Here is a 7,074-nt window from a genome sequence, read left to right on the forward strand (position 1 = left end):
CCTCTAGATGATCTGCCACTCTTCTCAAGAAGATTATTGCATGTTAATCGGGCGTATTTTCAACATCATTATTTTTAGTAAATGATCAGATTGGCCATTCATCCCTTGTCATTTTATGCACAGGAGGATATGAATTATGCCTGGGATAGTTTTGTCTCCCATGTGCAAAATGTCATTACGCAATACGAGAAATGGCATATGGCAGAATGGAGGAATGGGATTAAAAATGCAAAAAGGATAGCACAACTATTGACTGAAATCTCTCAGTCAAGGTCACTTTCTGATTTGGAAAAAGATTCCCTCCCACATGCCCAATCTAAGCTTGCTATCAATGATCAGAGGAAATTGCATAAATGGTAGATAAGGGCGAGAATGAAGCCCCTCATGGACAAGGGCTGCTCATCAAAAGCCTTTTTCCAGAGTTTGCATGCTACTCAAAAGAAAAACTCATGTTTGAGGCTTAGGAAGCTGGATGGCACTTGGACTCACTCTTTCTCTGATCTCCAAGATGAATGCCACAATTATTTCCAGAAATTGTTTTCTGCGCTTGGTTTCCTGTCAAATCAAGTGATTGATGCCAAGAATGAATTTCTCCAATATGTCTTTGGAATAGTTCAGCAGGATGATGCTCTTACCTTAGAGAGGCCTTTTACTGATACAGAACTGGATGATGCATTGCTACACCTCAGTAAACATAAGTCTCCTGGATGGGATGGCCTAACGGTGGAATTTTATATTTCCTTTTGGGACGACTTAAAAGAGGTCCTCTTGCAGATGATTAATGTTGCCTGGCAAGAAAATCAACTGCTGCACTCTTGGAAGCATGGCTTAGTCAAGCTTGTGCCCAAAAAACATCTCAGTGATCATATATCAAATTGGAGGCCCATTACCTTGATGCTTGTGCTTTACAAACTTATTGCCAAAATGATTGTGCATAGGCTACAGGGGATACTGCATGCAGGACTTCATCCTCATCAGTATGGGTTTGTGCCGAGAAGACAAATCCACAACAATATATCCAATGCATTGACTGCAATTGAATATGCTAAATACTCACATCAAGACGTACTTATATTGCAAGTGGATGTTGCTAAGGCCTTTGATAATGTCCAATGGGATTTTATTTTTCAGATCATGACTAAGTTGGGCTTTGGTCCCAAGATGGCAAATGTTGTTTACTGGCTTTACTCTAACTCTACTGCTCAGTGCATTTTGGGGGGGCATTTGTCTCGCTCATGGATATTGGGTCGATCAGTCAAGCAGGGATGTCCTCTTAGTGCTCTTTTCTATGCAATTGTGACCCATCCTCTTCTAGTATATCTTGATCACTTAACAAACACAGGGCAGATGACTGGTCTTCAAATCCCAAGGGCTACATCATTTTTGGCACAAGCGTATGCTGATGATTCTTTTTTCATGCCATAAAATTCTCCAAGGAACCTTCTTATGCTTATGGCCACTCTTTCATTATATGATTTGGCAGCGGGATTACATGTTAATTTTGATAAATCTAAATTGCTTCCCCTCAAACAATGTGACTGGCACTCTATTCTATGGCCTGGTTAGGTGGTGCTGTCCACAGATATTGTCAGGCATCTGGGATACCCCATAGGATGGCATATCACTAGGAAAATGCAACTGAAATGGATTTTCCAAAGACTGCAACATAAATTGGAATACTGGAAGATTTCTACTTGGCCCCTTCATGTCAGGCTCAGAATAGTACAATCCATTGTGATGTCTTATGTCCAGTTCTATTTGCCTTTGCTGCATTGGCCATCCAGGGATATCTCCGCTTTTATGTCTCAAGCTATGGAGATGCTATGGAAGACAAAAGCTGATGTGAAAGCATTGAGACTCATGAGGATGGAAATGGTGTGCTCTCCAAGGATGCATGGTGGACTAAATATCCTCAATATAAGATATCATGTCCTTGCAAGGAAGGCTACCATATTGCATACTTTCTTCTGTCAGCAACAACCGTGGACTTGTATGCTAGCATCCATGTGTGCCAGCATGAGCACTTTTGCATATGGTCATTGGATTACGGATTTCTGGGAGGTTGTCATTGGCAGATTTGTGGGCAGAATACCTGGCTGTCCTTTCTCTACTGCTTTGATACTTGATTGGAAACAGGTTCTCTCTAAGGTCAAATGGGCTTCTGATAGTTGTTTGGGGACAAACTCCATGCGAAAAGAAAGCATTCATTGGAGTGCCATTTTTGACATTCCTCTTGCTTTACAGGAACTTGTTCAGGCATACAATCTTATGAAACTGGGAATTAGGTACATACAGGATGTGGTGGATGATCGGGGATATACTTAATCCTTTCCTCGGGCCATGACCTTTTATGCATTGGGAATGCATCATAGGTTCATATGGAAGAAAATTGCTGATTTACTACATCCCTTTCTACCAATTCCACCTATGCTTGATATAGACAGGCTTATGGATTGGCAATTACAACCATCTGCTACATGCATTCATCCTGTCTCTCTTTCTGCCTTAACTTCCATCAAAGTATACAAGCTTCTTCAGCCTGCCCCATGGATTCAGCAACATGCTAATTCTCTGTGGCACTTAATGAAGTCTCTTGCATGGTGATGGAAGAATCTTAGGATGCTCTGGAAGTGTAAAATGCCACTAAAACAAAGGCTTTTTCTTTGGAGATGTTTGACAGGCACACTGTCAGTGTGGGGTCACACTTGCTAAACGTCACATTGCATCATCCACATGTCTGAGATGTTTGGCTCCCTCAGAGACTGTCCCTCATTTATTTTAGCATTGTCCTTGTTCCAAGATCCTCCTCAGGAGAATTTCAGATTCGCTTCAACTTCGTTTCCTGAGTCATAGCTTTGGGAAACATTTATGGCTCTTTGGCCGATTTATGTGTTCTTTGTCTCAATACTCACTCTTTCTTTTTTGGGTGAGATATTGGGCTCTTTGGACAATCTGGAGTGATCATAATTTGGCATACTTGGGTCGCCAAAATCACCAGCAATATGAATCCTTCCGAGCCTATCTGCGGCAATCTCTATATGATGCCAGCTATGAGGGTGACATGGACGCTTCCTGCATAGAGCTTTTCTTTTTATGTTTCTGATAGTTTGGGATAGCCCCCTTTTCTGGGGTCCCCCAGCTTGTAAATTTGTGAGCACATAAATATACTGCACTGGATATTACCCAAAAAAAAAAAGTTTTTGTGTGTGTGTGTGTGTGTGTGTGTGTGTGTGTGTGTGTGTGTGTGTGTGTGTGTGTGTGTGTGTGTGTGTGTGTGTGTGTGTGTGTGTGTGTGTGTGTGTGTGTGTGTGTGTGTGTGTGTGTGTGTGTGTGTGTGTGTGTGTGTGTGTGTGTGTGTGTGTGTGTGTGTGTGTGTGTGTGTGTGTGTGTGTGTGTGTGTGTGTGTGTGTGTGTGTGTGTGTGTGTGTGTGTGTGTGTGTGTGTGTGTGTGTGTGTGTGTGTGTGTGTGTGTGTGTGTGTGTGTGTGTGTGTGTGTGTGTTCTCGAAATGCTAGGAGCAACATATGACGAGATTTTAGCTTACAAGCTGAAATAAGTCATTAGAAATTATATGGACATTGAATTGATCTATGATAATTCCACTGATAGAGGTCACCAAGAGATACACATAAGTTCCTATGGCTTTTAAAAAATAACTTGTATATCAATTTTTGTGTACATTTTCTTTGTATACACTTGCTAACAATTCAGAGGGGGGGGGGGGGGTGTGGATGGGGAGCCCATAGTGACAACCTTTAAAGGTCAATAGGGATTCAATTTCCCTCAGGCTTGATGTCATGTTGGTCAACATTGGAGTGATTGCAACTCTATAAGCTTGAAATCACACTAGTTTGAGTATGTAATTAAGAGAGATTCAAATCTTGTTTGTGGTTAAGGTTGGTGAGACCAACTGAAGACATAGTAATTGAATTGAATCTGGTCCATTAAAGAGCCAAACATGTGAGGAAACATTAGCAAAGAGTGTTGGTTTATGAAAACCATGTTAATCACATGGGCAATTCGTAAGCAGTTCATGTAAAGGCTCATCACCAATATTAAAGAATTAATGAAAGGGGTGTGGATCTCAAGGGACAATTTGGCATTGTCTACCTTGCAAGAGTGCTCTAGCTCTCAAGTTCTTTGTGTCATTTATTCATTTTGCTTGATTGAATATTGTGTGTACTATTAGTTTATGTTCACTATCCTATAGATTAGATCCATGGGTTGGTTTCATGATTTGTTTTTTATGATTATTACACTCCAATCACTTCCATTACTCTGAATTTGAGCATCTTATACTCACTTTCATTCATTAATAGCATCCATTCATTTTAGAGTTCTCTTTCTTTTTTATTTCTATTCTGTGTTTTTGAGTTTATTGCATTGTTTCTTGAGTTATTGTGTTTTAGTCATGTTCATACATTCTATGTTTTTTCTCAAGCTCCCTCTCCCTTGAATTTCATTGATTCGACTCAAGAAACCAAACTTTAATGAATGTGAAGATATCATGCATATTTTTTTCTATGCCATAGTAAGAGAACCATGTTGCTCAAGACACTAATGGCTTCAACTAGTCCCAAACTCTTGGTTCAACTATGCAAGGACAAACTTCTTTGACTTTGAATCCCAATCTCTATATTTCCTTGCAATGAAACAAACAAAGTTAACATAAGAATTAGATTAATGTTATATAGCTTGAATTTATACTTCCACTCATGCTAAATGAACATATGGCATGTATAGGTCAATAATGTCATGCATTTTTCGAAAAAACATCAATCCTCCTTTGAGTTGGATGATGCTACCATGACAATCAATATCACAATTGACACTATATGTCCCTATGTACATGGTGTAACTTGGAGAACAAAGGAAACCAAGCATATAAATAAATGTAAGAGAAATTCCAAAACACATATATAATGAAAATAAAATATACTCAATAATCTAGAATAATATACTTGGGAAGGCAAAGACTCCTACTCCTTGAGGTGCTTGCACAAGATGCAATTCAAGGTTGGGAAGTGCTAGTCCTTTATTTATTTGTTGGACACTCATTGCTATACATAGACAAGAGAATGTTGGAGTTGTAAGGTGAACGGAGATTGCACACGCATGCACGAACACACACGCACAAGATGCTTTGTTTATGGTGCCTCCAATAGCTCTCTTATGAGCAACATCTTATTGCCTTATCACTCCTATGAATAAAGAATGAGTATGTATATATATAATTAGGATTAGTATGATGGGTGACATGCCATATTGGCTTTTATCCCAATAACCTTCCACTTAAAGGCCAATGTGCCTTTAAGGGGGACAAAAGAATGAGAGAATACGTGAGGTAAACACATATGAGCTAACCTCACCAAATGCCCTCTCAGCTTTAGTGGTAGATAATGCCAACATTTTTGCAAGCGAGAATCCATGAGATTGTACCACCATACAAGGTAAAAACATATATTGTGGTTGGGTTTGTCAACATTCCCGATATAGTCTACATTTCTATATCCAAGTGCACCATTACTATTTCTCCCAAAGCATATGCACATATCTCTTGTACTACTCACGTACCTCAAGATATTGCCAGGATTTAACATGAACCTTCTTAGTACTCCCACTACAAAGGCAATGTCCAAGCGAGTGGCAATCATAGCATAAGTGAGATTGCCCACACATGATGAATATGTACATTACCCATTTCACAGCTCACTTCATTAGCTTTGAGACAATCATCAGCACTAAGTTTCACACATGGAGACAATGGAGTACTAATTGACTTCCCCCCCCTCCATATTGAAATGTTGCAACACCTTGATGACATAATTCTTTTGGGAGATATAAAGCAACCTCTTTATTCTATCCATGATAATACACACGCTAAGAATATGATCTACACGTTCTAAATCCTTAATTCCAAAGGTCTCCAATTAACTTTTTCTTTGGAGCATTTATACTTGCTCTTTCTAGCTATCAACATATCATCCACATAAAGGATCAACATTATCAACTTGCCATCTTTAGCCTTTCTAGTGTATAAGTAGTGGTCTATCTCACTTCTCTGCAGCCATGAGACAACATAAATACATCAAACTTATTGTACCATTCAAATGGGGCTTGCTTTAATCCATAGAGACTATTTTTTAGCCTAAGATATGCTTTTCTTTGCCATGTTTCACAAAACCCTTTGGCTATGCATGTAGATCTCATCATGAAGGTCATCATGCAAAAATGTTGTGTTGATATTCAATTGTACAAGGTCCATATCATCCTTAGCCACCACGATAAGTATAGTGCGAAAAGTAGTCAATTTCACCATAGGTGAAAAGATCTCATTAAAGTCCACACCTCTCTCTTGCTTAAAATCTTTAGCTACTATCCTTGCCTTGTACTTTAGTTTTGTATCACTTATAACCTTCAACTTATAAATCCACTTGGATAGCAAAGCATTTTTAGCCATTGGCAAAGAAACTAGAACATTATCTATAACAAGATAGCTCTGCACAATTTGTCAACATTGCATAATTAACACCAGATTGAAATCCCTCAAGGGGATAAGAGATATGAATAGATATGTGTAGAATAATAGGCTAACTTGAGCAAGAATTTCAGCCTCTACTCTTTCTTTATAAGGCACCATAGGGCTCTCAACTTGCTGCTCAATAAATCTCCATGCTTCTTACTCACTAGCTAAAGTATCACTTGTGCCCTTTATCTACACACTTGGTGCACTAGCACTTGCCCTATGTGGCAAAATAACAAGTGGCACTGAATCCTAGAAAATAACTTTTCTTGTTTTTATAGAAAATAACTTTTCTTGTTTTTACTTTCTTAAAAATATGCCTATGTATCCTCTTCTCATTGAAGATCATATCATTACTATAAACAATCTTTCTACCTTCTAAATCCCAAAGGCAATAACCCATTGTACCACTCTATCCATAGTCCAAAGAGATGTATTTAGTGGGTTTTGGGCTTTTACTTGTTGCACTTTTTCTTTGATACATACACATAAGCTTTATAGGTAAATATTCTTAATTGACCATAAGTGGGCTTCTTGCCCAACCATGCCTCT

The 7,074-nt window shown here is 38.9% G+C and overlaps 1 pseudogene; it reads left to right on the top strand.

Annotated features, from left to right (window-relative positions):
* Positions 1–1,812: 1,812 nt before the first annotated feature.
* LOC148017228 (uncharacterized) lies at positions 1,813–3,103 on the top strand (annotated as a pseudogene).
* The last annotated feature ends 3,971 nt before the right edge of the window (positions 3,104–7,074 follow it).

This window comes from Lygodium microphyllum, chromosome 22 (genome assembly GCF_053477565.2).
Source record: "Lygodium microphyllum isolate KBCC chromosome 22, Lygodium_microphyllum_v1.1.10, whole genome shotgun sequence".
Lineage (NCBI taxonomy): Eukaryota > Viridiplantae > Streptophyta > Polypodiopsida > Schizaeales > Lygodiaceae > Lygodium > Lygodium microphyllum.